The 24,646-nt window shown below is 64.0% G+C and overlaps 67 pseudogenes; all 67 read left to right on the top strand.

Moving 5' to 3' along the window:
- Window positions 1-135: 135 nt before the first annotated feature.
- LOC140683033 (5S ribosomal RNA) lies at window positions 136-253 on the top strand (annotated as a pseudogene).
- Window positions 254-505: 252 nt separating this feature from the next.
- Window positions 506-623, top strand: LOC140683032 (5S ribosomal RNA; annotated as a pseudogene).
- Window positions 624-873: 250 nt separating this feature from the next.
- LOC140683044 (5S ribosomal RNA) lies at window positions 874-991 on the top strand (annotated as a pseudogene).
- A 252-nt stretch (window positions 992-1,243) lies between these two features.
- Window positions 1,244-1,361, top strand: LOC140683031 (5S ribosomal RNA; annotated as a pseudogene).
- A 250-nt stretch (window positions 1,362-1,611) lies between these two features.
- On the top strand, window positions 1,612-1,728 carry LOC140683059 (5S ribosomal RNA; annotated as a pseudogene).
- Window positions 1,729-1,980: 252 nt separating this feature from the next.
- On the top strand, window positions 1,981-2,098 carry LOC140683030 (5S ribosomal RNA; annotated as a pseudogene).
- A 249-nt stretch (window positions 2,099-2,347) lies between these two features.
- LOC140683028 (5S ribosomal RNA) lies at window positions 2,348-2,465 on the top strand (annotated as a pseudogene).
- Window positions 2,466-2,715: 250 nt separating this feature from the next.
- Window positions 2,716-2,833, top strand: LOC140683027 (5S ribosomal RNA; annotated as a pseudogene).
- A 250-nt stretch (window positions 2,834-3,083) lies between these two features.
- Window positions 3,084-3,201, top strand: LOC140683026 (5S ribosomal RNA; annotated as a pseudogene).
- Window positions 3,202-3,453: 252 nt separating this feature from the next.
- On the top strand, window positions 3,454-3,571 carry LOC140683025 (5S ribosomal RNA; annotated as a pseudogene).
- A 252-nt stretch (window positions 3,572-3,823) lies between these two features.
- On the top strand, window positions 3,824-3,941 carry LOC140683024 (5S ribosomal RNA; annotated as a pseudogene).
- Window positions 3,942-4,191: 250 nt separating this feature from the next.
- Window positions 4,192-4,309, top strand: LOC140683023 (5S ribosomal RNA; annotated as a pseudogene).
- Window positions 4,310-4,559: 250 nt separating this feature from the next.
- LOC140683022 (5S ribosomal RNA) lies at window positions 4,560-4,677 on the top strand (annotated as a pseudogene).
- A 252-nt stretch (window positions 4,678-4,929) lies between these two features.
- Window positions 4,930-5,047, top strand: LOC140683021 (5S ribosomal RNA; annotated as a pseudogene).
- Window positions 5,048-5,297: 250 nt separating this feature from the next.
- On the top strand, window positions 5,298-5,415 carry LOC140683020 (5S ribosomal RNA; annotated as a pseudogene).
- A 250-nt stretch (window positions 5,416-5,665) lies between these two features.
- Window positions 5,666-5,783, top strand: LOC140683019 (5S ribosomal RNA; annotated as a pseudogene).
- A 250-nt stretch (window positions 5,784-6,033) lies between these two features.
- On the top strand, window positions 6,034-6,151 carry LOC140683017 (5S ribosomal RNA; annotated as a pseudogene).
- Window positions 6,152-6,403: 252 nt separating this feature from the next.
- Window positions 6,404-6,521, top strand: LOC140683016 (5S ribosomal RNA; annotated as a pseudogene).
- A 250-nt stretch (window positions 6,522-6,771) lies between these two features.
- Window positions 6,772-6,889, top strand: LOC140683015 (5S ribosomal RNA; annotated as a pseudogene).
- A 252-nt stretch (window positions 6,890-7,141) lies between these two features.
- Window positions 7,142-7,259, top strand: LOC140683014 (5S ribosomal RNA; annotated as a pseudogene).
- A 250-nt stretch (window positions 7,260-7,509) lies between these two features.
- LOC140683013 (5S ribosomal RNA) lies at window positions 7,510-7,627 on the top strand (annotated as a pseudogene).
- A 250-nt stretch (window positions 7,628-7,877) lies between these two features.
- On the top strand, window positions 7,878-7,995 carry LOC140683012 (5S ribosomal RNA; annotated as a pseudogene).
- A 252-nt stretch (window positions 7,996-8,247) lies between these two features.
- LOC140683011 (5S ribosomal RNA) lies at window positions 8,248-8,365 on the top strand (annotated as a pseudogene).
- A 250-nt stretch (window positions 8,366-8,615) lies between these two features.
- Window positions 8,616-8,733, top strand: LOC140683010 (5S ribosomal RNA; annotated as a pseudogene).
- Window positions 8,734-8,983: 250 nt separating this feature from the next.
- LOC140683009 (5S ribosomal RNA) lies at window positions 8,984-9,101 on the top strand (annotated as a pseudogene).
- Window positions 9,102-9,351: 250 nt separating this feature from the next.
- LOC140683008 (5S ribosomal RNA) lies at window positions 9,352-9,469 on the top strand (annotated as a pseudogene).
- A 252-nt stretch (window positions 9,470-9,721) lies between these two features.
- Window positions 9,722-9,839, top strand: LOC140683006 (5S ribosomal RNA; annotated as a pseudogene).
- Window positions 9,840-10,089: 250 nt separating this feature from the next.
- On the top strand, window positions 10,090-10,207 carry LOC140683005 (5S ribosomal RNA; annotated as a pseudogene).
- A 252-nt stretch (window positions 10,208-10,459) lies between these two features.
- Window positions 10,460-10,577, top strand: LOC140683004 (5S ribosomal RNA; annotated as a pseudogene).
- Window positions 10,578-10,827: 250 nt separating this feature from the next.
- Window positions 10,828-10,945, top strand: LOC140683003 (5S ribosomal RNA; annotated as a pseudogene).
- A 250-nt stretch (window positions 10,946-11,195) lies between these two features.
- LOC140683002 (5S ribosomal RNA) lies at window positions 11,196-11,313 on the top strand (annotated as a pseudogene).
- Window positions 11,314-11,565: 252 nt separating this feature from the next.
- Window positions 11,566-11,683, top strand: LOC140683001 (5S ribosomal RNA; annotated as a pseudogene).
- Window positions 11,684-11,933: 250 nt separating this feature from the next.
- On the top strand, window positions 11,934-12,051 carry LOC140683000 (5S ribosomal RNA; annotated as a pseudogene).
- A 252-nt stretch (window positions 12,052-12,303) lies between these two features.
- Window positions 12,304-12,421, top strand: LOC140682999 (5S ribosomal RNA; annotated as a pseudogene).
- Window positions 12,422-12,671: 250 nt separating this feature from the next.
- LOC140682998 (5S ribosomal RNA) lies at window positions 12,672-12,789 on the top strand (annotated as a pseudogene).
- Window positions 12,790-13,039: 250 nt separating this feature from the next.
- LOC140682997 (5S ribosomal RNA) lies at window positions 13,040-13,157 on the top strand (annotated as a pseudogene).
- A 252-nt stretch (window positions 13,158-13,409) lies between these two features.
- Window positions 13,410-13,527, top strand: LOC140682995 (5S ribosomal RNA; annotated as a pseudogene).
- A 250-nt stretch (window positions 13,528-13,777) lies between these two features.
- Window positions 13,778-13,895, top strand: LOC140682994 (5S ribosomal RNA; annotated as a pseudogene).
- A 252-nt stretch (window positions 13,896-14,147) lies between these two features.
- Window positions 14,148-14,265, top strand: LOC140682993 (5S ribosomal RNA; annotated as a pseudogene).
- A 252-nt stretch (window positions 14,266-14,517) lies between these two features.
- LOC140682992 (5S ribosomal RNA) lies at window positions 14,518-14,635 on the top strand (annotated as a pseudogene).
- Window positions 14,636-14,885: 250 nt separating this feature from the next.
- On the top strand, window positions 14,886-15,003 carry LOC140682991 (5S ribosomal RNA; annotated as a pseudogene).
- A 252-nt stretch (window positions 15,004-15,255) lies between these two features.
- Window positions 15,256-15,373, top strand: LOC140682990 (5S ribosomal RNA; annotated as a pseudogene).
- A 250-nt stretch (window positions 15,374-15,623) lies between these two features.
- On the top strand, window positions 15,624-15,741 carry LOC140682989 (5S ribosomal RNA; annotated as a pseudogene).
- A 252-nt stretch (window positions 15,742-15,993) lies between these two features.
- On the top strand, window positions 15,994-16,111 carry LOC140682988 (5S ribosomal RNA; annotated as a pseudogene).
- Window positions 16,112-16,361: 250 nt separating this feature from the next.
- LOC140682987 (5S ribosomal RNA) lies at window positions 16,362-16,479 on the top strand (annotated as a pseudogene).
- Window positions 16,480-16,729: 250 nt separating this feature from the next.
- On the top strand, window positions 16,730-16,847 carry LOC140682986 (5S ribosomal RNA; annotated as a pseudogene).
- Window positions 16,848-17,099: 252 nt separating this feature from the next.
- Window positions 17,100-17,217, top strand: LOC140682984 (5S ribosomal RNA; annotated as a pseudogene).
- A 250-nt stretch (window positions 17,218-17,467) lies between these two features.
- LOC140682983 (5S ribosomal RNA) lies at window positions 17,468-17,585 on the top strand (annotated as a pseudogene).
- A 252-nt stretch (window positions 17,586-17,837) lies between these two features.
- LOC140682982 (5S ribosomal RNA) lies at window positions 17,838-17,955 on the top strand (annotated as a pseudogene).
- A 252-nt stretch (window positions 17,956-18,207) lies between these two features.
- On the top strand, window positions 18,208-18,325 carry LOC140682981 (5S ribosomal RNA; annotated as a pseudogene).
- A 250-nt stretch (window positions 18,326-18,575) lies between these two features.
- LOC140682980 (5S ribosomal RNA) lies at window positions 18,576-18,693 on the top strand (annotated as a pseudogene).
- Window positions 18,694-18,943: 250 nt separating this feature from the next.
- Window positions 18,944-19,061, top strand: LOC140682979 (5S ribosomal RNA; annotated as a pseudogene).
- A 252-nt stretch (window positions 19,062-19,313) lies between these two features.
- On the top strand, window positions 19,314-19,431 carry LOC140682978 (5S ribosomal RNA; annotated as a pseudogene).
- A 250-nt stretch (window positions 19,432-19,681) lies between these two features.
- On the top strand, window positions 19,682-19,799 carry LOC140682977 (5S ribosomal RNA; annotated as a pseudogene).
- Window positions 19,800-20,051: 252 nt separating this feature from the next.
- LOC140682976 (5S ribosomal RNA) lies at window positions 20,052-20,169 on the top strand (annotated as a pseudogene).
- A 252-nt stretch (window positions 20,170-20,421) lies between these two features.
- On the top strand, window positions 20,422-20,539 carry LOC140682975 (5S ribosomal RNA; annotated as a pseudogene).
- Window positions 20,540-20,789: 250 nt separating this feature from the next.
- On the top strand, window positions 20,790-20,907 carry LOC140682973 (5S ribosomal RNA; annotated as a pseudogene).
- Window positions 20,908-21,157: 250 nt separating this feature from the next.
- LOC140682972 (5S ribosomal RNA) lies at window positions 21,158-21,275 on the top strand (annotated as a pseudogene).
- Window positions 21,276-21,527: 252 nt separating this feature from the next.
- Window positions 21,528-21,645, top strand: LOC140682971 (5S ribosomal RNA; annotated as a pseudogene).
- A 250-nt stretch (window positions 21,646-21,895) lies between these two features.
- On the top strand, window positions 21,896-22,013 carry LOC140682970 (5S ribosomal RNA; annotated as a pseudogene).
- A 250-nt stretch (window positions 22,014-22,263) lies between these two features.
- LOC140682969 (5S ribosomal RNA) lies at window positions 22,264-22,381 on the top strand (annotated as a pseudogene).
- A 250-nt stretch (window positions 22,382-22,631) lies between these two features.
- LOC140682968 (5S ribosomal RNA) lies at window positions 22,632-22,749 on the top strand (annotated as a pseudogene).
- A 252-nt stretch (window positions 22,750-23,001) lies between these two features.
- LOC140682967 (5S ribosomal RNA) lies at window positions 23,002-23,119 on the top strand (annotated as a pseudogene).
- Window positions 23,120-23,369: 250 nt separating this feature from the next.
- On the top strand, window positions 23,370-23,487 carry LOC140682966 (5S ribosomal RNA; annotated as a pseudogene).
- Window positions 23,488-23,739: 252 nt separating this feature from the next.
- LOC140682965 (5S ribosomal RNA) lies at window positions 23,740-23,857 on the top strand (annotated as a pseudogene).
- Window positions 23,858-24,107: 250 nt separating this feature from the next.
- Window positions 24,108-24,225, top strand: LOC140682964 (5S ribosomal RNA; annotated as a pseudogene).
- Window positions 24,226-24,475: 250 nt separating this feature from the next.
- LOC140682962 (5S ribosomal RNA) lies at window positions 24,476-24,593 on the top strand (annotated as a pseudogene).
- The last annotated feature ends 53 nt before the right edge of the window (window positions 24,594-24,646 follow it).

The following is a 24,646-nucleotide window of genomic DNA, read 5'->3' as shown; positions in this document are numbered from 1 at the left end:
GGCTGGGGTCTGTCTCTAGATCCCCTTGTGGGCAGGGGTGGCCCTGTTGGGCTTGTCAAGCCCCTGTGGGGTTCTCAGCTTCTTCCCGGAGCGTGGTGAGGTGGGTTGAAGGCCGCCGCCGAGGGGCCGCCAGGTGCCTACGGCCTGCCGCCCTGAGAGCGGCCGGTCTCGCCTGATCTCGGAAGCTAAGCAGGGTCGGGCCCGGTTAGTACTTGGATGGGAGACCGCCTGGGAATACCGGGTGCTGTAGGCTACTTTTTCCTCCTGAGGGGGGCGCGTGCTTTTCCTTGGGCAGTCGAGGTGGGGGGCAGGAGGGAAGAGGCAGGTAGGCCTTGCTTTTTTTCTATCCCTAGTGTGTGTGTGTGCACTGGGCTGGGGTCTGTCTCTAGATCCCCTTGTGGGCAGGGGTGGCCCTGTTGGGCTTGTCAAGCCCCTGTGGGGTTCTGAGCTTCTTCCCGGAGCGTGGTGTGGTGGGTTGAAGGCCGCCGCCGAGGGGCCGCCGGGTGCCTACGGCCTGCCGCCCTGAGAGCGGCCGGTCTCGCCTGATCTCGGAAGCTAAGCAGGGTCGGGCCCGGTTAGTACTTGGATGGGAGACCGCCTGGGAATACCGGGTGCTGTAGGCTACTTTTTCCTCCTGAGGGGGGCGCGTGCTTTTCCTTGGGCAGTCGAGGTGGGGGGCAGGAGGGAAGAGGCAGGTAGGCCTTGCTTTTTTTCTATCCCTTGTGTGTGTGTGCACTGGGCTGGGGTCTGTCTCTAGATCCCCTTGTGGGCAGGGGTGGCCCTGTTGGGCTTGTCAAGCCCCTGTGGGGTTCTAGGCTTCTTCCCGGAGCGTGGTGTGGTTGGTTGAATGCCGCCGCCGAGGGGCCGCCGGGTGCCTACGGCCTGCCGCCCTGAGAGCGGCCGGTCTCGCCTGATCTCGGAAGCTAAGCAGGGTCGGGCCCGGTTAGTACTTAGATGGGAGACCGCCTGGGAATACCGGGTGCTGTAGGCTACTTTTTCCTCCTGAGGGGGGCGCGTGCTTTTCCTTGGGCAGTCGAGGTGGGGGGCAGGAGTGAAGAGGCAGGTAGGCCTTGCTTTTTTTCTATCCCTTGTGTGTGTGTGTGCACTGGGCTGGGGTCTGTCTCTAGATCCCCTTGTGGGCAGGGGTGGCCCTGTTGGGCTTGTCAAGCCCCTGTGGGGTTCTGAGCTTCTTCCCGGAGCGTGGTGTGGTGGGTTGAAGGCCGCCGCCGAGGGGCCGCCGGGTGCCTACGGCCTGCCGCCCTGAGAGCGGCCGGTCTCGCCTGATCTCGGAAGCTAAGCAGGGTCGGGCCCGGTTAGTACTTGGATGGGAGACCGCCTGGGAATACCGGGTGCTGTAGGCTACTTTTTCCTCCTGAGGGGGGCGCGTGCTTTTCCTTGGGCAGTCGAGGTGGGGGGCAGGAGGGAAGAGGCAGGTAGGCTTTGCTTTTTTTCTATCCCTTGTGTGTGTGTGCACTGGGCTGGGGTCTGTCTCTAGATCCCCTTGTGGGCAGGGGTGGCCCTGTTGGGCTTGTCAAGCCCCTGTGGGGTTCTGAGCTTCTTCCCGGAGCGTGGTGTGGTGGGTTGAAGGCCGCCGCCGAGGGGCCGCCGGGTGCCTACGGCCTGCCGCCCTGAGAGCGCCGGTCTCGCCTGATCTCGGAAGCTAAGCAGGGTCGGGCCCGGTTAGTACTTGGATGGGAGACCGCCTGGGAATACCGGGTGCTGTAGGCTACTTTTTCCTCCTGAGGGGGGCGCGTGCTTTTCCTTGGGCAGTCGAGGTGGGGGGCAGGAGGGAAGAGGCAGGTAGGCCTTGCTTTTTTTCTATCCCTAGTGTGTGTGTGTGCACTGGGCTGGGGTCTGTCTCTAGATCCCCTTGTGGGCAGGGGTGGCCCTGTTGGGCTTGTCAAGCCCCTGTGGGGTTCTGAGCTTCTTCCCGGAGCGTGGTGTGGTGGGTTGAAGGCCGCCGCCGAGGGGCCGCCGGGTGCCTACGGCCTGCCGCCCTGAGAGCGGCCGGTCTCGCCTGATCTCGGAAGCTAAGCAGGGTCGGGCCCGGTTAGTACTTGGATGGGAGACCGCCTGGGAATACCGGGTGCTGTAGGCTACTTTTTCCTCCTGAGGGGGGCGCGTGCTTTTCCTTGGGCAGTCGAGGTGGGGGGCAGGAGGGAAGAGGCAGGTAGGCCTTGCTTTTTTTCTATCCCTTGTGTGTGTGTGCACTGGGCTGGGGTCTGTCTCTAGATCCCCTTGTGGGCAGGGGTGGCCCTGTTGGGCTTGTCAAGCCCCTGTGGGGTTCTGAGCTTCTTCCCGGAGCGTGGTGTGGTGGGTTGAAGGCCGCCGCCGTGGGCCGCCGGGTGCCTACGGCCTGCCGCCCTGAGAGCGGCCGGTCTCGCCTGATCTCGGAAGCTAAGCAGGGTCGGGCCCGGTTAGTACTTGGATGGGAGACCGCCTGGGAATACCGGGTGCTGTAGGCTACTTTTTCCTCCTGAGGGGGGCGCGTGCTTTTCCTTGGGCAGTCGAGGTGGGGGGCAGGAGGGAAGAGGCAGGTAGGCCTTGCTTTTTTTCTATCCCTTGTGTGTGTGTGCACTGGGCTGGGGTCTGTCTCTAGATCCCCTTGTGGGCAGGGGTGGCCCTGTTGGGCTTGTCAAGCCCCTGTGGGGTTCTGAGCTTCTTCCCGGAGCGTGGTGTGGTGGGTTGAAGGCCGCCGCCGAGGGGCCGCCGGGTGCCTACGGCCTGCCGCCCTGAGAGCGGCCGGTCTCGCCTGATCTCGGAAGCTAAGCAGGGTCGGGCCCGGTTAGTACTTGGATGGGAGACCGCCTGGGAATACCGGGTGCTGTAGGCTACTTTTTCCTCCTGAGGGGGGCGCGTGCTTTTCCTTGGGCAGTCGAGGTGGGGGGCAGGAGGGAAGAGGCAGGTAGGCCTTGCTTTTTTTCTATCCCTTGTGTGTGTGTGCACTGGGCTGGGGTCTGTCTCTAGATCCCCTTGTGGGCAGGGGTGGCCCTGTTGGGCTTGTCAAGCCCCTGTGGGGTTCTAGGCTTCTTCCCGGAGCGTGGTGTGGTGGGTTGAAGGCCGCCGCCGAGGGGCCGCCGGGTGCCTACGGCCTGCCGCCCTGAGAGCGGCCGGTCTCGCCTGATCTCGGAAGCTAAGCAGGGTCGGGCCCGGTTAGTACTTGGATGGGAGACCGCCTGGGAATACCGGGTGCTGTAGGCTACTTTTTCCTCCTGAGGGGGGCGCGTGCTTTTCCTTGGGCAGTCGAGGTGGGGGGCAGGAGGGAAGAGGCAGGTAGGCCTTGCTTTTTTTCTATCCCTTGTGTGTGTGTGTGCACTGGGCTGGGGTCTGTCTCTAGATCCCCTTGTGGGCAGGGGTGGCCCTGTTGGGCTTGTCAAGCCCCTGTGGGGTTCTGAGCTTCTTCCCGGAGCGTGGTGTGGTGGGTTGAAGGCCGCCGCCGAGGGGCTGCCGGGTGCCTACGGCCTGCCGCCCTGAGAGCGGCCGGTCTCGCCTGATCTCGGAAGCTAAGCAGGGTCGGGCCCGGTTAGTACTTGGATGGGAGACCGCCTGGGAATACCGGGTGCTGTAGGCTACTTTTTCCTCCTGAGGGGGGCGCGTGCTTTTCCTTGGGCAGTCGAGGTGGGGGGCAGGAGGGAAGAGGCAGGTAGGCCTTGCTTTTTTTCTATCCCTAGTGTGTGTGTGTGCACTGGGCTGGGGTCTGTCTCTAGATCCCCTTGTGGGCAGGGGTGGCCCTGTTGGGCTTGTCAAGCCCCTGTGGGGTTCTGAGCTTCTTCCCGGAGCGTGGTGTGGTGGGTTGAAGGCCGCCGCCGAGGGGCCGCCGGGTGCCTACGGCCTGCCGCCCTGAGAGCGGCCGGTCTCGCCTGATCTCGGAAGCTAAGCAGGGTCGGGCCCGGTTAGTACTTGGATGGGAGACCGCCTGGGAATACCGGGTGCTGTAGGCTACTTTTTCCTCCTGAGGGGGGCGCGTGCTTTTCCTTGGGCAGTCGAGGTGGGGGGCAGGAGGGAAGAGGCAGGTAGGCCTTGCTTTTTTTCTATCCCTTGTGTGTGTGTGCACTGGGCTGGGGTCTGTCTCTAGATCCCCTTGTGGGCAGGGGTGGCCCTGTTGGGCTTGTCAAGCCCCTGTGGGGTTCTGAGCTTCTTCCCGGAGCGTGGTGTGGTGGGTTGAAGGCCGCCGCCGAGGGGCCGCCGGGTGCCTACGGCCTGCCGCCCTGAGAGCGGCCGGTCTCGCCTGATCTCGGAAGCTAAGCAGGGTCGGGCCCGGTTAGTACTTGGATGGGAGACCGCCTGGGAATACCGGGTGCTGTAGGCTACTTTTTCCTCCTGAGGGGGGCGCGTGCTTTTCCTTGGGCAGTCGAGGTGGGGGGCAGGAGGGAAGAGGCAGGTAGGCCTTGCTTTTTTTCTATCCCTTGTGTGTGTGTGCACTGGGCTGGGGTCTGTCTCTAGATCCCCTTGTGGGCAGGGGTGGCCCTGTTGGGCTTGTCAAGCCCCTGTGGGGTTCTGAGCTTCTTCCCGGAGCGTGGTGTGGTGGGTTGAAGGCCGCCGCCGAGGGGCCGCCGGGTGCCTACGGCCTGCCGCCCTGAGAGCGGCCGGTCTCGCCTGATCTCGGAAGCTAAGCAGGGTCGGGCCCGGTTAGTACTTGGATGGGAGACCGCCTGGGAATACCGGGTGCTGTAGGCTACTTTTTCCTCCTGAGGGGGGCGCGTGCTTTTCCTTGGGCAGTCGAGGTGGGGGGCAGGAGGGAAGAGGCAGGTAGGCCTTGCTTTTTTTCTATCCCTTGTGTGTGTGTGTGCACTGGGCTGGGGTCTGTCTCTAGATCCCCTTGTGGGCAGGGGTGGCCCTGTTGGGCTTGTCAAGCCCCTGTGGGGTTCTGAGCTTCTTCCTGGAGCGTGGTGTGGTGGGTTGAAGGCCGCCGCCGAGGGGCCGCCGGGTGCCTACGGCCTGCCGCCCTGAGAGCGGCCGGTCTCGCCTGATCTCGGAAGCTAAGCAGGGTCGGGCCCGGTTAGTACTTGGATGGGAGACCGCCTGGGAATACCGGGTGCTGTAGGCTACTTTTTCCTCCTGAGGGGGGCGCGTGCTTTTCCTTGGGCAGTCGAGGTGGGGGGCAGGAGGGAAGAGGCAGGTAGGCCTTGCTTTTTTTCTATCCCTTGTGTGTGTGTGCACTGGGCTGGGGTCTGTCTCTAGATCCCCTTGTGGGCAGGGGTGGCCCTGTTGGGCTTGTCAAGCCCCTGTGGGGTTCTGAGCTTCTTCCCGGAGCGTGGTGTGGTGGGTTGAAGGCCGCCGCCGAGGGGCCGCCGGGTGCCTACGGCCTGCCGCCCTGAGAGCGGCCGGTCTCGCCTGATCTCGGAAGCTAAGCAGGGTCGGGCCCGGTTAGTACTTGGATGGGAGACCGCCTGGGAATACCGGGTGCTGTAGGCTACTTTTTCCTCCTGAGGGGGGCGCGTGCTTTTCCTTGGGCAGTCGAGGTGGGGGGCAGGAGGGAAGAGGCAGGTAGGCCTTGCTTTTTTTCTATCCCTTGTGTGTGTGTGCACTGGGCTGGGGTCTGTCTCTAGATCCCCTTGTGGGCAGGGGTGGCCCTGTTGGGCTTGTCAAGCCCCTGTGGGGTTCTGAGCTTCTTCCCGGAGCGTGGTGTGGTGGGTTGAAGGCCGCCGCCGAGGGGCCGCCGGGTGCCTACGGCCTGCCGCCCTGAGAGCGGCCGGTCTCGCCTGATCTCGGAAGCTAAGCAGGGTCGGGCCCGGTTAGTACTTGGATGGGAGACCGCCTGGGAATACCGGGTGCTGTAGGCTACTTTTTCCTCCTGAGGGGGGCGCGTGCTTTTCTTTGGGCAGTCGAGGTGGGGGGCAGGAGGGAAGAGGCAGGTAGGCCTTGCTTTTTTTCTATCCCTTGTGTGTGTGTGCACTGGGCTGGGGTCTGTCTCTAGATCCCCTTGTGGGCAGGGGTGGCCCTGTTGGGCTTGTCAAGCCCCTGTGGGGTTCTGAGCTTCTTCCCGGAGCGTGGTGTGGTGGGTTGAAGGCCGCCGCCGAGGGGCCGCCGGGTGCCTACGGCCTGCCGCCCTGAGAGCGGCCGGTCTCGCCTGATCTCGGAAGCTAAGCAGGGTCGGGCCCGGTTAGTACTTGGATGGGAGACCGCCTGGGAATACCGGGTGCTGTAGGCTACTTTTTCCTCCTGAGGGGGGCGCGTGCTTTTCCTTGGGCAGTCGAGGTGGGGGGCAGGAGGGAAGAGGCAGGTAGGCCTTGCTTTTTTTCTATCCCTTGTGTGTGTGTGTGCACTGGGCTGGGGTCTGTCTCTAGATCCCCTTGTGGGCAGGGGTGGCCCTGTTGGGCTTGTCAAGCCCCTGTGGGGTTCTGAGCTTCTTCCCGGAGCGTGGTGTGGTGGGTTGAAGGCCGCCGCCGAGGGGCCGCCGGGTGCCTACGGCCTGCCGCCCTGAGAGCGGCCGGTCTCGCCTGATCTCGGAAGCTAAGCAGGGTCGGGCCCGGTTAGTACTTGGATGGGAGACCGCCTGGGAATACCGGGTGCTGTAGGCTACTTTTTCCTCCTGAGGGGGGCGCGTGCTTTTCCTTGGGCAGTCGAGGTGGGGGGCAGGAGGGAAGAGGCAGGTAGGCCTTGCTTTTTTTCTATCCCTTGTGTGTGTGTGCACTGGGCTGGGGTCTGTCTCTAGATCCCCTTGTGGGCAGGGGTGGCCCTGTTGGGCTTGTCAAGCCCCTGTGGGGTTCTGAGCTTCTTCCCGGAGCGTGGTGTGGTGGGTTTAAGGCCGCCGCCGAGGGGCCGCCGGGTGCCTACGGCCTGCCGCCCTGAGAGCGGCCGGTCTCGCCTGATCTCGGAAGCTAAGCAGGGTCGGGCCCGGTTAGTACTTGGATGGGAGACCGCCTGGGAATACCGGGTGCTGTAGGCTACTTTTTCCTCCTGAGGGGGGCGCGTGCTTTTCCTTGGGCAGTCGAGGTGGGGGGCAGGAGGGAAGAGGCAGGTAGGCCTTGCTTTTTTTCTATCCCTTGTGTGTGTGTGTGCACTGGGCTGGGGTCTGTCTCTAGATCCCCTTGTGGGCAGGGGTGGCCCTGTTGGGCTTGTCAAGCCCCTGTGGGGTTCTGAGCTTCTTCCCGGAGCGTGGTGTGGTGGGTTGAAGGCCGCCGCCGAGGGGCCGCCGGGTGCCTACGGCCTGCCGCCCTGAGAGCGGCCGGTCTCGCCTGATCTCGGAAGCTAAGCAGGGTCGGGCCCGGTTAGTACTTGGATGGGAGACCGCCTGGGAATACCGGGTGCTGTAGGCTACTTTTTCCTCCTGAGGGGGGCGCGTGCTTTTCCTTGGGCAGTCGAGGTGGGGGGCAGGAGGGAAGAGGCAGGTAGGCCTTGCTTTTTTTCTATCCCTTGTGTGTGTGTGCACTGGGCTGGGGTCTGTCTCTAGATCCCCTTGTGGGCAGGGGTGGCCCTGTTGGGCTTGTCAAGCCCCTGTGGGGTTCTGAGCTTCTTCCTGGAGCGTGGTGTGGTGGGTTGAAGGCCGCCGCCGAGGGGCCGCCGGGTGCCTACGGCCTGCCGCCCTGAGAGCGGCCGGTCTCGCCTGATCTCGGAAGCTAAGCAGGGTCGGGCCCGGTTAGTACTTGGATGGGAGACCGCCTGGGAATACCGGGTGCTGTAGGCTACTTTTTCCTCCTGAGGGGGGCGCGTGCTTTTCCTTGGGCAGTCGAGGTGGGGGGCAGGAGGGAAGAGGCAGGTAGGCCTTGCTTTTTTTCTATCCCTTGTGTGTGTGTGCACTGGGCTGGGGTCTGTCTCTAGATCCCCTTGTGGGCAGGGGTGGCCCTGTTGGGCTTGTCAAGCCCCTGTGGGGTTCTGAGCTTCTTCCCGGAGCGTGGTGTGGTGGGTTGAAGGCCGCCGCCGAGGGGCCGCCGGGTGCCTACGGCCTGCCGCCCTGAGAGCGGCCGGTCTCGCCTGATCTCGGAAGCTAAGCAGGGTCGGGCCCGGTTAGTACTTGGATGGGAGACCGCCTGGGAATACCGGGTGCTGTAGGCTACTTTTTCCTCCTGAGGGGGGCGCGTGCTTTTCCTTGGGCAGTCGAGGTGGGGGGCAGGAGGGAAGAGGCAGGTAGGCCTTGCTTTTTTTCTATCCCTTGTGTGTGTGTGTGCACTGGGCTGGGGTCTGTCTCTAGATCCCCTTGTGGGCAGGGGTGGCCCTGTTGGGCTTGTCAAGCCCCTGTGGGGTTCTGAGCTTCTTCCCGGAGCGTGGTGTGGTGGGTTGAAGGCCGCCGCCGAGGGGCCGCCGGGTGCCTACGGCCTGCCGCCCTGAGAGCGGCCGGTCTCGCCTGATCTCGGAAGCTAAGCAGGGTCGGGCCCGGTTAGTACTTGGATGGGAGACCGCCTGGGAATACCGGGTGCTGTAGGCTACTTTTTCCTCCTGAGGGGGGCGCGTGCTTTTCCTTGGGCAGTCGAGGTGGGGGGCAGGAGGGAAGAGGCAGGTAGGCCTTGCTTTTTTTCTATTCCTTGTGTGTGTGTGCACTGGGCTGGGGTCTGTCTCTAGATCCCCTTGTGGGCAGGGGTGGCCCTGTTGGGCTTGTCAAGCCCCTGTGGGGTTCTGAGCTTCTTCCCGGAGCGTGGTGTGGTGGGTTGAAGGCCGCCGCCGAGGGGCCGCCGGGTGCCTACGGCCTGCCGCCCTGAGAGCGGCCGGTCTCGCCTGATCTCGGAAGCTAAGCAGGGTCGGGCCCGGTTAGTACTTGGATGGGAGACCGCCTGGGAATACCGGGTGCTGTAGGCTACTTTTTCCTCCTGAGGGGGGCGCGTGCTTTTCCTTGGGCAGTCGAGGTGGGGGGCAGGAGGGAAGAGGCAGGTAGGCCTTGCTTTTTTTCTATCCCTTGTGTGTGTGTGCACTGGGCTGGGGTCTGTCTCTAGATCCCCTTGTGGGCAGGGGTGGCCCTGTTGGGCTTGTCAAGCCCCTGTGGGGTTCTGAGCTTCTTCCCGGAGCGTGGTGTGGTGGGTTGAAGGCCGCCGCCGAGGGGCCGCCGGGTGCCTACGGCCTGCCGCCCTGAGAGCGGCCGGTCTCGCCTGATCTCGGAAGCTAAGCAGGGTCGGGCCCGGTTAGTACTTGGATGGGAGACCGCCTGGGAATACCGGGTGCTGTAGGCTACTTTTTCCTCCTGAGGGGGGCGCGTGCTTTTCCTTGGGCAGTCGAGGTGGGGGGCAGGAGGGAAGAGGCAGGTAGGCCTTGCTTTTTTTCTATCCCTTGTGTGTGTGTGCACTGGGCTGGGGTCTGTCTCTAGATCCCCTTGTGGGCAGGGGTGGCCCTGTTGGGCTTGTCAAGCCCCTGTGGGGTTCTGAGCTTCTTCCCGGAGCGTGGTGTGGTGGGTTGAAGGCCGCCGCCGAGGGGCCGCCGGGTGCCTACGGCCTGCCGCCCTGAGAGCGGCCGGTCTCGCCTGATCTCGGAAGCTAAGCAGGGTCGGGCCCGGTTAGTACTTGGATGGGAGACCGCCTGGGAATACCGGGTGCTGTAGGCTACTTTTTCCTCCTGAGGGGGGCGCGTGCTTTTCCTTGGGCAGTCGAGGTGGGGGGCAGGAGGGAAGAGGCAGGTAGGCCTTGCTTTTTTTCTATCCCTTGTGTGTGTGTGTGCACTGGGCTGGGGTCTGTCTCTAGATCCCCTTGTGGGCAGGGGTGGCCCTGTTGGGCTTGTCAAGCCCCTGTGGGGTTCTGAGCTTCTTCCTGGAGCGTGGTGTGGTGGGTTGAAGGCCGCCGCCGAGGGGCCGCCGGGTGCCTACGGCCTGCCGCCCTGAGAGCGGCCGGTCTCGCCTGATCTCGGAAGCTAAGCAGGGTCGGGCCCGGTTAGTACTTGGATGGGAGACCGCCTGGGAATACCGGGTGCTGTAGGCTACTTTTTCCTCCTGAGGGGGGCGCGTGCTTTTCCTTGGGCAGTCGAGGTGGGGGGCAGGAGGGAAGAGGCAGGTAGGCCTTGCTTTTTTTCTATCCCTTGTGTGTGTGTGCACTGGGCTGGGGTCTGTCTCTAGATCCCCTTGTGGGCAGGGGTGGCCCTGTTGGGCTTGTCAAGCCCCTGTGGGGTTCTGAGCTTCTTCCCGGAGCGTGGTGTGGTGGGTTGAAGGCCGCCGCCGAGGGGCCGCCGGGTGCCTACGGCCTGCCGCCCTGAGAGCGGCCGGTCTCGCCTGATCTCGGAAGCTAAGCAGGGTCGGGCCCGGTTAGTACTTGGATGGGAGACCGCCTGGGAATACCGGGTGCTGTAGGCTACTTTTTCCTCCTGAGGGGGGCGCGTGCTTTTCCTTGGGCAGTCGAGGTGGGGGGCAGGAGGGAAGAGGCAGGTAGGCCTTGCTTTTTTTCTATCCCTTGTGTGTGTGTGTGCACTGGGCTGGGGTCTGTCTCTAGATCCCCTTGTGGGCAGGGGTGGCCCTGTTGGGCTTGTCAAGCCCCTGTGGGGTTCTGAGCTTCTTCCCGGAGCGTGGTGTGGTGGGTTGAAGGCCGCCGCCGAGGGGCCGCCGGGTGCCTACGGCCTGCCGCCCTGAGAGCGGCCGGTCTCGCCTGATCTCGGAAGCTAAGCAGGGTCGGGCCCGGTTAGTACTTGGATGGGAGACCGCCTGGGAATACCGGGTGCTGTAGGCTACTTTTTCCTCCTGAGGGGGGCGCGTGCTTTTCCTTGGGCAGTCGAGGTGGGGGGCAGGAGGGAAGAGGCAGGTAGGCCTTGCTTTTTTTCTATCCCTTGTGTGTGTGTGCACTGGGCTGGGGTCTGTCTCTAGATCCCCTTGTGGGCAGGGGTGGCCCTGTTGGGCTTGTCAAGCCCCTGTGGGGTTCTCAGCTTCTTCCCGGAGCGTGGTGTGGTGGGTTGAAGGCCGCCGCCGAGGGGCCGGCAGGTGCCTACGGCCTGCCGCCCTGAGAGCGGCCGGTCTCGCCTGATCTCGGAAGCTAAGCAGGGTCGGGCCCGGTTAGTACTTGGATGGGAGACCGCCTGGGAATACCGGGTGCTGTAGGCTACTTTTTCCTCCTGAGGGGGGCGCGTGCTTTTCCTTGGGCAGTCGAGGTGGGGGGCAGGAGGGAAGAGGCAGGTAGGCCTTGCTTTTTTTCTATCCCTTGTGTGTGTGTGCACTGGGCTGGGGTCTGTCTCTAGATCCCCTTGTGGGCAGGGGTGGCCCTGTTGGGCTTGTCAAGCCCCTGTGGGGTTCTGAGCTTCTTCCCGGAGCGTGGTGTGGTGGGTTGAAGGCCGCCGCCGAGGGGCCGCCGGGTGCCTACGGCCTGCCGCCCTGAGAGCGGCCGGTCTCGCCTGATCTCGGAAGCTAAGCAGGGTCGGGCCCGGTTAGTACTTGGATGGGAGACCGCCTGGGAATACCGGGTGCTGTAGGCTACTTTTTCCTCCTGAGGGGGGCGCGTGCTTTTCCTTGGGCAGTCGAGGTGGGGGGCAGGAGGGAAGAGGCAGGTAGGCCTTGCTTTTTTTCTATCCCTTGTGTGTGTGTGTGCACTGGGCTGGGGTCTGTCTCTAGATCCCCTTGTGGGCAGGGGTGGCCCTGTTGGGCTTGTCAAGCCCCTGTGGGGTTCTGAGCTTCTTCCCGGAGCGTGGTGTGGTGGGTTGAAGGCCGCCGCCGAGGGGCCGCCGGGTGCCTACGGCCTGCCGCCCTGAGAGCGGCCGGTCTCGCCTGATCTCGGAAGCTAAGCAGGGTCGGGCCCGGTTAGTACTTGGATGGGAGACCGCCTGGGAATACCGGGTGCTGTAGGCTACTTTTTCCTCCTGAGGGGGGCGCGTGCTTTTCCTTGGGCAGTTGAGGTGGGGGGCAGGAGGGAAGAGGCAGGTAGGCCTTGCTTTTTTTCTATCCCTTGTGTGTGTGTGCACTGGGCTGGGGTCTGTCTCTAGATCCCCTTGTGGGCAGGGGTGGCCCTGTTGGGCTTGTCAAGCCCCTGTGGGGTTCTGAGCTTCTTCCCGGAGCGTGGTGTGGTGGGTTTAAGGCCGCCGCCGAGGGGCCGCCGGGTGCCTACGGCCTGCCGCCCTGAGAGCGGCCGGTCTCGCCTGATCTCGGAAGCTAAGCAGGGTCGGGCCCGGTTAGTACTTGGATGGGAGACCGCCTGGGAATACCGGGTGCTGTAGGCTACTTTTTCCTCCTGAGGGGGGCGCGTGCTTTTCCTTGGGCAGTCGAGGTGGGGGGCAGGAGGGAAGAGGCAGGTAGGCCTTGCTTTTTTTCTATCCCTTGTGTGTGTGTGTGCACTGGGCTGGGGTCTGTCTCTAGATCCCCTTGTGGGCAGGGGTGGCCCTGTTGGGCTTGTCAAGCCCCTGTGGGGTTCTGAGCTTCTTCCCGGAGCGTGGTGTGGTGGGTTGAAGGCCGCCGCCGAGGGGCCGCCGGGTGCCTACGGCCTGCCGCCCTGAGAGCGGCCGGTCTCGCCTGATCTCGGAAGCTAAGCAGGGTCGGGCCCGGTTAGTACTTGGATGGGAGACCGCCTGGGAATACCGGGTGCTGTAGGCTACTTTTTCCTCCTGAGGGGGGCGCGTGCTTTTCCTTGGGCAGTCGAGGTGGGGGGCAGGAGGGAAGAGGCAGGTAGGCCTTGCTTTTTTTCTATCCCTTGTGTGTGTGTGCACTGGGCTGGGGTCTGTCTCTAGATCCCCTTGTGGGCAGGGGTGGCCCTGTTGGGCTTGTCAAGCCCCTGTGGGGTTCTGAGCTTCTTCCTGGAGCGTGGTGTGGTGGGTTGAAGGCCGCCGCCGAGGGGCCGCCGGGTGCCTACGGCCTGCCGCCCTGAGAGCGGCCGGTCTCGCCTGATCTCGGAAGCTAAGCAGGGTCGGGCCCGGTTAGTACTTGGATGGGAGACCGCCTGGGAATACCGGGTGCTGTAGGCTACTTTTTCCTCCTGAGGGGGGCGCGTGCTTTTCCTTGGGCAGTCGAGGTGGGGGGCAGGAGGGAAGAGGCAGGTAGGCCTTGCTTTTTTTCTATCCCTTGTGTGTGTGTGCACTGGGCTGGGGTCTGTCTCTAGATCCCCTTGTGGGCAGGGGTGGCCCTGTTGGGCTTGTCAAGCCCCTGTGGGGTTCTGAGCTTCTTCCCGGAGCGTGGTGTGGTGGGTTGAAGGCCGCCGCCGAGGGGCCGCCGGGTGCCTACGGCCTGCCGCCCTGAGAGCGGCCGGTCTCGCCTGATCTCGGAAGCTAAGCAGGGTCGGGCCCGGTTAGTACTTGGATGGGAGACCGCCTGGGAATACCGGGTGCTGTAGGCTACTTTTTCCTCCTGAGGGGGGCGCGTGCTTTTCCTTGGGCAGTCGAGGTGGGGGGCAGGAGGGAAGAGGCAGGTAGGCCTTGCTTTTTTTCTATCCCTTGTGTGTGTGTGTGCACTGGGCTGGGGTCTGTCTCTAGATCCCCTTGTGGGCAGGGGTGGCCCTGTTGGGCTTGTCAAGCCCCTGTGGGGTTCTGAGCTTCTTCCCGGAGCGTGGTGTGGTGGGTTGAAGGCCGCCGCCGAGGGGCCGCCGGGTGCCTACGGCCTGCCGCCCTGAGAGCGGCCGGTCTCGCCTGATCTCGGAAGCTAAGCAGGGTCGGGCCCGGTTAGTACTTGGATGGGAGACCGCCTGGGAATACCGGGTGCTGTAGGCTACTTTTTCCTCCTGAGGGGGGCGCGTGCTTTTCCTTGGGCAGTCGAGGTGGGGGGCAGGAGGGAAGAGGCAGGTAGGCCTTGCTTTTTTTCTATCCCTTGTGTGTGTGTGCACTGGGCTGGGGTCTGTCTCTAGATCCCCTTGTGGGCAGGGGTGGCCCTGTTGGGCTTGTCAAGCCCCTGTGGGGTTCTGAGCTTCTTCCCGGAGCGTGGTGTGGTGGGTTGAAGGCCGCCGCCGAGGGGCCGCCGGGTGCCTACGGCCTGCCGCCCTGAGAGCGGCCGGTCTCGCCTGATCTCGGAAGCTAAGCAGGGTCGGGCCCGGTTAGTACTTGGATGGGAGACCGCCTGGGAATACCGGGTGCTGTAGGCTACTTTTTCCTCCTGAGGGGGGCGCGTGCTTTTCCTTGGGCAGTCGAGGTGGGGGGCAGGAGGGAAGAGGCAGGTAGGCCTTGCTTTTTTTCTATCCCTTGTGTGTGTGTGTGCACTGGGCTGGGGTCTGTCTCTAGATCCCCTTGTGGGCAGGGGTGGCCCTGTTGGGCTTGTCAAGCCCCTGTGGGGTTCTGAGCTTCTTCCCGGAGCGTGGTGTGGTGGGTTTAAGGCCGCCGCCGAGGGGCCGCCGGGTGCCTACGGCCTGCCGCCCTGAGAGCGGCCGGTCTCGCCTGATCTCGGAAGCTAAGCAGGGTCGGGCCCGGTTAGTACTTGGATGGGAGACCGCCTGGGAATACCGGGTGCTGTAGGCTACTTTTTCCTCCTGAGGGGGGCGCGTGCTTTTCCTTGGGCAGTCGAGGTGGGGGGCAGGAGGGAAGAGGCAGGTAGGCCTTGCTTTTTTTCTATCCCTTGTGTGTGTGTGTGCACTGGGCTGGGGTCTGTCTCTAGATCCCCTTGTGGGCAGGGGTGGCCCTGTTGGGCTTGTCAAGCCCCTGTGGGGTTCTGAGCTTCTTCCCGGAGCGTGGTGTGGTGGGTTGAAGGCCGCCGCCGAGGGGCCGCCGGGTGCCTACGGCCTGCCGCCCTGAGAGCGGCCGGTCTCGCCTGATCTCGGAAGCTAAGCAGGGTCGGGCCCGGTTAGTACTTGGATGGGAGACCGCCTGGGAATACCGGGTGCTGTAGGCTACTTTTTCCTCCTGAGGGGGGCGCGTGCTTTTCCTTGGGCAGTCGAGGTGGGGGGCAGGAGGGAAGAGGCAGGTAGGCCTTGCTTTTTTTCTATCCCTTGTGTGTGTGTGCACTGGGCTGGGGTCTGTCTCTAGATCCCCTTGTGGGCAGGGGTGGCCCTGTTGGGCTTGTCAAGCCCCTGTGGGGTTCTGAGCTTCTTCCCGGAGCGTGGTGTGGTGGGTTGAAGGCCGCCGCCGAGGGGCCGCCGGGTGCCTACGGCCTGCCGCCCTGAGAGCGGCCGGTCTCGCCTGATCTCGGAAGCTAAGCAGGGTCGGGCCCGGTTAGTACTTGGATGGGAGACCGCCTGGGAATACCGGGTGCTGTAGGCTACTTTTTCCTCCTGAGGGGGGCGCGTGCTTTTCCTTGGGCAGTCGAGGTGGGGGGCAGGAGGGAAGAGGCAGGTAGGCCTTGCTTTTTTTCTATCCCTTGTGTGTGTGTGTGCACTGGGCTGGGGTCTGTCTCTAGATCCCCTTGTGGGCAGGGGTGGCCCTGTTGGGCTTGTCAAGCCCCTGTGGGGTTCTGAGCTTCTTCCCGGAGCGTGGTGTGGTGGGTTGAAGGCCGCCGCCGAGGGGCCGCCGGGTGCCTACGGCCTGCCGCCCTGAGAGCGGCCGGTCTCGCCTGATCTCGGAAGCTAAGCAGGGTCGGGCCCGGTTAGTACTTGGATGGGAGACCGCCTGGGAATACCGGGTGCTGTAGGCTACTTTTTCCTCCTGAGGGGGGCGCGTGCTTTTCCTTGGGCAGTTGAGGTGGGGGGCAGGAGGGAAGAGGCAGGTAGGCCTTGCTTTTTTTCTATCCCTTGTGTGTGTGTGCACTGGGCTGGGGTCTGTCTCTAGATCCCCTTGTGGGCAGGGGTGGCCCTGTTGGGCTTGTCAAGCCCCTGTGGGGTTCTGAGCTTCTTCCCGGAGCGTGGTGTGGTGGGTTTAAGGCCGCCGCCGAGGGGCCGCCGGGTGCCTACGGCCTGCCGCCCTGAGAGCGGCCGGTCTCGCCTGATCTCGGAAGCTAAGCAGGGTCGGGCCCGGTTAGTACTTGGATGGGAGACCGCCTGGGAATACCGGGTGCTGTAGGCTACTTTTTCCTCCTGAGGGGGGCGCGTGCTTTTCCTTGGGCAGTCGAGGTGGGGGGCAGGAGGGAAGAGGCAGGTAGGCCTTGCTTTTTTTCTATCCCTTGTGTGTGTGTGTGCACTGGGCTGGGGTCTGTCTCTAGATCCCCTTGTGGGCAGGGGTGGCCCTGTTGGGCTTGTCAAGCCCCTGTGGGGTTCTGAGCTTCTTCCCGGAGCGTGGTGTGGTGGGTTGAAGGCCGCCGCCGAGGGGCCGCCGGGTGCCTACGGCCTGCCGCCCTGAGAGCGGCCGGTCTCGCCTGATCTCGGAAGCTAAGCAGGGTCGGGCCCGGTTAGTACTTGGATGGGAGACCGCCTGGGAATACCGGGTGCTGTAGGCTACTTTTTCCTCCTGAGGGGGGCGCGTGCTTTTCCTTGGGCAGTCGAGGTGGGGGGCAGGAGGGAAGAGGCAGGTAGGCCTTGCTTTTTTTCTATCCCTTGTGTGTGTGTGCACTGGGCTGGGGTCTGTCTCTAGATCCCCTTGTGGGCAGGGGTGGCCCTGTTGGGCTTGTCAAGCCCCTGTGGGGTTCTGAGCTTCTTCCTGGAGCGTGGTGTGGTGGGTTGAAGGCCGCCGCCGAGGGGCCGCCGGGTGCCTACGGCCTGCCGCCCTGAGAGCGGCCGGTCTCGCCTGATCTCGGAAGCTAAGCAGGGTCGGGCCCGGTTAGTACTTGGATGGGAGACCGCCTGGGAATACCGGGTGCTGTAGGCTACTTTTTCCTCCTGAGGGGGGCGCGTGCTTTTCCTTGGGCAGTCGAGGTGGGGGGCAGGAGGGAAGAGGCAGGTAGGCCTTGCTTTTTTTCTATCCCTTGTGTGTGTGTGCACTGGGCTGGGGTCTGTCTCTAGATCCCCTTGTGGGCAGGGGTGGCCCTGTTGGGCTTGTCAAGCCCCTGTGGGGTTCTGAGCTTCTTCCCGGAGCGTGGTGTGGTGGGTTGAAGGCCGCCGCCGAGGGGCCGCCGGGTGCCTACGGCCTGCCGCCCTGAGAGCGGCCGGTCTCGCCTGATCTCGGAAGCTAAGCAGGGTCGGGCCCGGTTAGTACTTGGATGGGAGACCGCCTGGGAATACCGGGTGCTGTAGGCTACTTTTTCCTCCTGAGGGGGGCGCGTGCTTTTCCTTGGGCAGTCGAGGTGGGGGGCAGGAGGGAAGAGGCAGGTAGGCCTTGCTTTTTTTCTATCCCTTGTGTGTGTGTGTGCACTGGGCTGGGGTCTGTCTCTAGATCCCCTTGTGGGCAGGGGTGGCCCTGTTGGGCTTGTCAAGCCCCTGTGGGGTTCTGAGCTTCTTCCCGGAGCGTGGTGTGGTGGGTTGAAGGCCGCCGCCGAGGGGCCGCCGGGTGCCTACGGCCTGCCGCCCTGAGAGCGGCCGGTCTCGCCTGATCTCGGAAGCTAAGCAGGGTCGGGCCCGGTTAGTACTTGGATGGGAGACCGCCTGGGAATACCGGGTGCTGTAGGCTACTTTTTCCTCCTGAGGGGGGCGCGTGCTTTTCCTTGGGCAGTCGAGGTGGGGGGCAGGAGGGAAGAGGCAGGTAGGCCTTGCTTTTTTTCTATCCCTTGTGTGTGTGTGCACTGGGCTGGGGTCTGTCTCTAGATCCCCTTGTGGGCAGGGGTGGCCCTGTTGGGCTTGTCAAGCCCCTGTGGGGTTCTGAGCTTCTTCCCGGAGCGTGGTGTGGTGGGTTGAAGGCCGCCGCCGAGGGGCCGCCGGGTGCCTACGGCCTGCCGCCCTGAGAGCGGCCGGTCTCGCCTGATCTCGGAAGCTAAGCAGGGTCGGGCCCGGTTAGTACTTGGATGGGAGACCGCCTGGGAATACCGGGTGCTGTAGGCTACTTTTTCCTCCTGAGGGGGGCGCGTGCTTTTCCTTGGGCAGTCGAGGTGGGGGGCAGGAGGGAAGAGGCAGGTAGGCCTTGCTTTTTTTCTATCCCTTGTGTGTGTGTGTGCACTGGGCTGGGGTCTGTCTCTAGATCCCCTTGTGGGCAGGGGTGGCCCTGTTGGGCTTGTCAAGCCCCTGTGGGGTTCTGAGCTTCTTCCCGGAGCGTGGTGTGGTGGGTTTAAGGCCGCCGCCGAGGGGCCGCCGGGTGCCTACGGCCTGCCGCCCTGAGAGCGGCCGGTCTCGCCTGATCTCGGAAGCTAAGCAGGGTCGGGCCCGGTTAGTACTTGGATGGGAGACCGCCTGGGAATACCGGGTGCTGTAGGCTACTTTTTCCTCCTGAGGGGGGCGCGTGCTTTTCCTTGGGCAGTCGAGGTGGGGGGCAGGAGGGAAGAGGCAGGTAGGCCTTGCTTTTTTTCTATCCCTTGTGTGTGTGTGTGCACTGGGCTGGGGTCTGTCTCTAGATCCCCTTGTGGGCAGGGGTGGCCCTGTTGGGCTTGTCAAGCCCCTGTGGGGTTCTGAGCTTCTTCCCGGAGCGTGGTGTGGTGGGTTGAAGGCCGCCGCCGAGGGGCCGCCGGGTGCCTACGGCCTGCCGCCCTGAGAGCGGCCGGTCTCGCCTGATCTCGGAAGCTAAGCAGGGTCGGGCCCGGTTAGTACTTGGATGGGAGACCGCCTGGGAATACCGGGTGCTGTAGGCTACTTTTTCCTCCTGAGGGGGGCGCGTGCTTTTCCTTGGGCAGTCGAGGTGGGGGGCAGGAGGGAAGAGGCAGGTAGGCCTTGCTTTTTTTCTATCCCTTGTGTGTGTGTGCACTGGGCTGGGGTCTGTCTCTAGATCCCCTTGTGGGCAGGGGTGGCCCTGTTGGGCTTGTCAAGCCCCTGTGGGGTTCTGAGCTTCTTCCCGGAGCGTGGTGTGGTGGGTTGAAGGCCGCCGCCGAGGGGCCGCCGGGTGCCTACGGCCTGCCGCCCTGAGAGCGGCCGGTCTCGCCTGATCTCGGAAGCTAAGCAGGGTCGGGCCCGGTTAGTACTTGGATGGGAGACCGCCTGGGAATACCGGGTGCTGTAGGCTACTTTTTCCTCCTGAGGGGGGCGCGTGCTTTTCCTTGGGCAGTCGAGGTGGGGGGCAGGAGGGAAGAGGCAGGTAGGCCTTGCTTTTTTTCTATCCCTTGTGTGTGTGTGCACTGGGCTGGGGTCTGTCTCTAGATCCCCTTGTGGGCAGGGGTGGCCCTGTTGGGCTTGTCAAGCCCCTGTGGGGTTCTGAGCTTCTTCCCGGAGCGTGGTGTGGTGGGTTGAAGGCCGCCGCCGAGGGGCCGCCGGGTGCCTACGGCCTGCCGCCCTGAGAGCGGCCGGTCTCGCCTGATCTCGGAAGCTAAGCAGGGTCGGGCCCGGTTAGTACTTGGATGGGAGACCGCCTGGGAATACCGGGTGCTGTAGGCTACTTTTTCCTCCTGAGGGGGGCGCGTGCTTTTCCTTGGGCAGTCGAGGTGGGGGGCAGGAGGGAAGAGGCAGGTAGGCCTTGCTTTTTTTCTATCCCTTGTGTGTGTGTGTGCACTGGGCTGGGGTCTGTCTCTAGATCCCCTTGTGGGCAGGGGTGGCCCTGTTGGGCTTGTCAAGCCCCTGTGGGGTTCTGAGCTTCTTCCCGGAGCGTGGTGTGGTGGGTTGAAGGCCGCCGCCGAGGGGCCGCCGGGTGCCTACGGCCTGCCGCCCTGAGAGCGGCCGGTCTCGCCTGATCTCGGAAGCTAAGCAGGGTCGGGCCCGGTTAGTACTTGGATGGGAGACCGCCTGGGAATACCGGGTGCTGTAGGCTACTTTTTCCTCCTGAGGGGGGCGCGTGCTTTTCCTTGGGCAGTCGAGGTGGGGGGCAGGAGGGAAGAGGCAGGTAGGCCTTGCTTTTTTTCTATTCCTTGTGTGTGTGTGCACTGGGCTGGGGTCTGTCTCTAGATCCCCTTGTGGGCAGGGGTGGCCCTGTTGGGCTTGTCAAGCCCCTGTGGGGTTCTGAGCTTCTTCCCGGAGCGTGGTGTGGTGGGTTGAAGGCCGCCGCCGAGGGGCCGCTGGGTGCCTACGGCCTGCCGCCCTGAGAGCGGCCGGTCTCGCCTGATCTCGGAAGCTAAGCAGGGTCGGGCCCGGTTAGTACTTGGATGGGAGACCGCCTGGGAATACCGGGTGCTGTAGGCTACTTTTTCCTCCTGAGGGGGGCGCGTGCTTTTCCTTGGGCAGTCGAGGTGGGGGGCAGGAGGGAAGAGGCAGGTAGGCCTTGCTTTTTTTCTATCCCTTGTGTGTGTGTGTGCACTGGGCTGGGGTCTGTCTCTAGATCCCCTTGTGGGCAGGGGTGGCCCTGTTGGGCTTGTCAAGCCCCTGTGGGGTTCTGAGCTTCTTCCCGGAGCGTGGTGTGGTGGGTTGAAGGCCGCCGCCGAGGGGCCGCCGGGTGCCTACGGCCTGCCGCCCTGAGAGCGGCCGGTCTCGCCTGATCTCGGAAGCTAAGCAGGGTCGGGCCCGGTTAGTACTTGGATGGGAGACCGCCTGGGAATACCGGGTGCTGTAGGCTACTTTTTCCTCCTGAGGGGGGCGCGTGCTTTTCCTTGGGCAGTCGAGGTGGGGGGCAGGAGGGAAGAGGCAGGTAGGCCTTGCTTTTTTTCTATCCCTTGTGTGTGTGTGTGCACTGGGCTGGGGTCTGTCTCTAGATCCCCTTGTGGGCAGGGGTGGCCCTGTTGGGCTTGTCAAGCCCCTGTGGGGTTCTGAGCTTCTTCCCGGAGCGTGGTGTGGTGGGTTGAAGGCCGCCGCCGAGGGGCCACCGGGTGCCTACGGCCTGCCGCCCTGAGAGCGGCCGGTCTCGCCTGATCTCGGAAGCTAAGCAGGGTCGGGCCCGGTTAGTACTTGGATGGGAGACCGCCTGGGAATACCGGGTGCTGTAGGCTACTTTTTCCTCCTGAGGGGGGCGCGTGCTTTTCCTTGGGCAGTCGAGGTGGGGGGCAGGAGGGAAGAGGCAGGTAGGCCTTGCTTTTTTTCTATCCCTTGTGTGTGTGTGCACTGGGCTGGGGTCTGTCTCTAGATCCCCTTGTGGGCAGGGGTGGCCCTGTTGGGCTTGTCAAGCCCCTGTGGGGTTCTGAGCTTCTTCCCGGAGCGTGGTGTGGTGGGTTGAAGGCCGCCGCCGAGGGGCCGCCGGGTGCCTACGGCCTGCCGCCCTGAGAGCGGCCGGTCTCGCCTGATCTCGGAAGCTAAGCAGGGTCGGGCCCGGTTAGTACTTGGATGGGAGACCGCCTGGGAATACCGGGTGCTGTAGGCTACTTTTTCCTCCTGAGGGGGGCGCGTGCTTTTCCTTGGGCAGTCGAGGTGGGGGGCAGGAGGGAAGAGGCAGGTAGGCCTTGCTTTTTTTCTATCCCTTGTGTGTGTGTGCACTGGGCTGGGGTCTGTCTCTAGATCCCCTTGTGGGCAGGGGTGGCCCTGTTGGGCTTGTCAAGCCCCTGTGGGGTTCTGAGCTTCTTCCCGGAGCGTGGTGTGGTGGGTTGAAGGCCGCCGCCGAGGGGCCGCCGGGTGCCTACGGCCTGCCGCCCTGAGAGCGGCCGGTCTCGCCTGATCTCGGAAGCTAAGCAGGGTCGGGCCCGGTTAGTACTTGGATGGGAGACCGCCTGGGAATACCGGGTGCTGTAGGCTACTTTTTCCTCCTGAGGGGGGCGCGTGCTTTTCCTTGGGCAGTCGAGGTGGGGGGCAGGAGGGAAGAGGCAGGTAGGCCTTGCTTTTTTTCTATCCCTTGTGTGTGTGTGTGCACTGGGCTGGGGTCTGTCTCTAGATCCCCTTGTGGGCAGGGGTGGCCCTGTTGGGCTTGTCAAGCCCCTGTGGGGTTCTGAGCTTCTTCCCGGAGCGTGGTGTGGTGGGTTGAAGGCCGCCGCCGAGGGGCCGCCGGGTGCCTACGGCCTGCCGCCCTGAGAGCGGCCGGTCTCGCCTGATCTCGGAAGCTAAGCAGGGTCGGGCCCGGTTAGTACTTGGATGGGAGACCGCCTGGGAATACCGGGTGCTGTAGGCTACTTTTTCCTCCTGAGGGGGGCGCGTGCTTTTCCTTGGGCAGTCGAGGTGGGGGGCAGGAGGGAAGAGGCAGGTAGGCCTTGCTTTTTTTCTATTCCTTGTGTGTGTGTGCACTGGGCTGGGGTCTGTCTCTAGATCCCCTTGTGGGCAGGGGTGGCCCTGTTGGGCTTGTCAAGCCCCTGTGGGGTTCTGAGCTTCTTCCCGGAGCGTGGTGTGGTGGGTTGAAGGCCGCCGCCGAGGGGCCGCCGGGTGCCTACGGCCTGCCGCCCTGAGAGCGGCCGGTCTCGCCTGATCTCGGAAGCTAAGCAGGGTCGGGCCCGGTTAGTACTTGGATGGGAGACCGCCTGGGAATACCGGGTGCTGTAGGCTACTTTTTCCTCCTGAGGGGGGCGCGTGCTTTTCCTTGGGCAGTCGAGGTGGGGGGCAGGAGGGAAGAGGCAGGTAGGCCTTGCTTTTTTTCTATCCCTTGTGTGTGTGTGCACTGGGCTGGGGTCTGTCTCTAGATCCCCTTGTGGGCAGGGGTGGCCCTGTTGGGCTTGTCAAGCCCCTGTGGGGTTCTGAGCTTCTTCCCGGAGCGTGGTGTGGTGGGTTGAAGGCCGCCGCCGAGGGGCCGCCGGGTGCCTACGGCCTGCCGCCCTGAGAGCGGCCGGTCTCGCCTGATCTCGGAAGCTAAGCAGGGTCGGGCCCGGTTAGTACTTGGATGGGAGACCGCCTGGGAATACCGGGTGCTGTAGGCTACTTTTTCCTCCTGAGGGGGGCGCGTGCTTTTCCTTGGGCAGTCGAGGTGGGGGGCAGGAGGGAAGAGGCAGGTAGGCCTTGCTTTTTTTCTATCCCTTGTGTGTGTGTGCACTGGGCTGGGGTCTGTCTCTAGATCCCCTTGTGGGCAGGGGTGGCCCTGTTGGGCTTGTCAAGCCCCTGTGGGGTTCTGAGCTTCTTCCTGGAGCGTGGTGTGGTGGGTTGAAGGCCGCCGCCGAGGGGCCGCCGGGTGCCTACGGCCTGCCGCCCTGAGAGCGGCCGGTCTCGCCTGATCTCGGAAGCTAAGCAGGGTCGGGCCCGGTTAGTACTTGGATGGGAGACCGCCTGGGAATACCGGGTGCTGTAGGCTACTTTTTCCTCCTGAGGGGGGCGCGTGCTTTTCCTTGGGCAGTCGAGGTGGGGGGCAGGAGGGAAGAGGCAGGTAGGCCTTGCTTTTTTTCTATCCCTTGTGTGTGTGTGTGCACTGGGCTGGGGTCTGTCTCTAGATCCCCTTGTGGGCAGGGGTGGCCCTGTTGGGCTTGTCAAGCCCCTGTGGGGTTCTGAGCTTCTTCCCGGAGCGTGGTGTGGTGGGTTGAAGGCCGCCGCCGAGGGGCCGCCGGGTGCCTACGGCCTGCCGCCCTGAGAGCGGCCGGTCTCGCCTGATCTCGGAAGCTAAGCAGGGTCGGGCCCGGTTAGTACTTGGATGGGAGACCGCCTGGGAATACCGGGTGCTGTAGGCTACTTTTTCCTCCTGAGGGGGGCGCGTGCTTTTCCTTGGGCAGTCGAGGTGGGGGGCAGGAGGGAAGAGGCAGGTAGGCCTTGCTTTTTTTCTATTCCTTGTGTGTGTGTGCACTGGGCTGGGGTCTGTCTCTAGATCCCCTTGTGGGCAGGGGTGGCCCTGTTGGGCTTGTCAAGCCCCTGTGGGGTTCTGAGCTTCTTCCCGGAGCGTGGTGTGGTGGGTTGAAGGCCGCCGCCGAGGGGCCGCCGGGTGCCTACGGCCTGCCGCCCTGAGAGCGGCCGGTCTCGCCTGATCTCGGAAGCTAAGCAGGGTCGGGCCCGGTTAGTACTTGGATGGGAGACCGCCTGGGAATACCGGGTGCTGTAGGCTACTTTTTCCTCCTGAGGGGGGCGCGTGCTTTTCCTTGGGCAGTCGAGGTGGGGGGCAGGAGGGAAGAGGCAGGTAGGCCTTGCTTTTTTTCTATCCCTTGTGTGTGTGTGTGCACTGGGCTGGGGTCTGTCTCTAGATCCCCTTGTGGGCAGGGGTGGCCCTGTTGGGCTTGTCAAGCCCCTGTGGGGTTCTGAGCTTCTTCCCGGAGCGTGGTGTGGTGGGTTGAAGGCCGCCGCCGAGGGGCCGCCGGGTGCCTACGGCCTGCCGCCCTGAGAGCGGCCGGTCTCGCCTGATCTCGGAAGCTAAGCAGGGTCGGGCCCGGTTAGTACTTGGATGGGAGACCGCCTGGGAATACCGGGTGCTGTAGGCTACTTTTTCCTCCTGAGGGGGGCGCGTGCTTTTCCTTGGGCAGTCGAGGTGGGGGGCAGGAGGGAAGAGGCAGGTAGGCCTTGCTTTTTTTCTATCCCTTGTGTGTGTGTGCACTGGGCTGGGGTCTGTCTCTAGATCCCCTTGTGGGCAGGGGTGGCCCTGTTGGGCTTGTCAAGCCCCTGTGGGGTTCTCAGCTTCTTCCCGGAGCGTGGTGTGGTGGGTTGAAGGCCGCCGCCGAGGGGCCGGCAGGTGCCTACGGCCTGCCGCCCTGAGAGCGGCCGGTCTCGCCTGATCTCGGAAGCTAAGCAGGGTCGGGCCCGGTTAGTACTTGGATGGGAGACCGCCTGGGAATACCGGGTGCTGTAGGCTACTTTTTCCTCCTGAGGGGGGCGCGTGCTTTTCCTTGGGCAGTCGAGGTGGGGGGCAGGAGGGAAGAGGCAGGTAGGCCTTGCTTTTTTTCTATCCCTTGTGTGTGTGTGCACTGGGCTGGGGTCTGTCTCTAGATCCCCTTGTGGGCAGGGGTGGCCCTGTTGGGCTTGTCAAGCCCCTGTGGGGTTCTGAGCTTCTTCCCGGAGCGTGGTGTGGTGGGTTGAAGGCCGCCGCCGAGGGGCCGCCGGGTGCCTACGGCCTGCCGCCCTGAGAGCGGCCGGTCTCGCCTGATCTCGGAAGCTAAGCAGGGTCGGGCCCGGTTAGTACTTGGATGGGAGACCGCCTGGGAATACCGGGTGCTGTAGGCTACTTTTTCCTCCTGAGGGGGGCGCGTGCTTTTCCTTGGGCAGTCGAGGTGGGG

Source organism: Taeniopygia guttata, chromosome 2 (genome assembly GCF_048771995.1).
Source record: "Taeniopygia guttata chromosome 2, bTaeGut7.mat, whole genome shotgun sequence".
Lineage (NCBI taxonomy): Eukaryota > Metazoa > Chordata > Aves > Passeriformes > Estrildidae > Taeniopygia > Taeniopygia guttata.
This window is presented reverse-complemented; position numbering and strand designations above follow the sequence as displayed.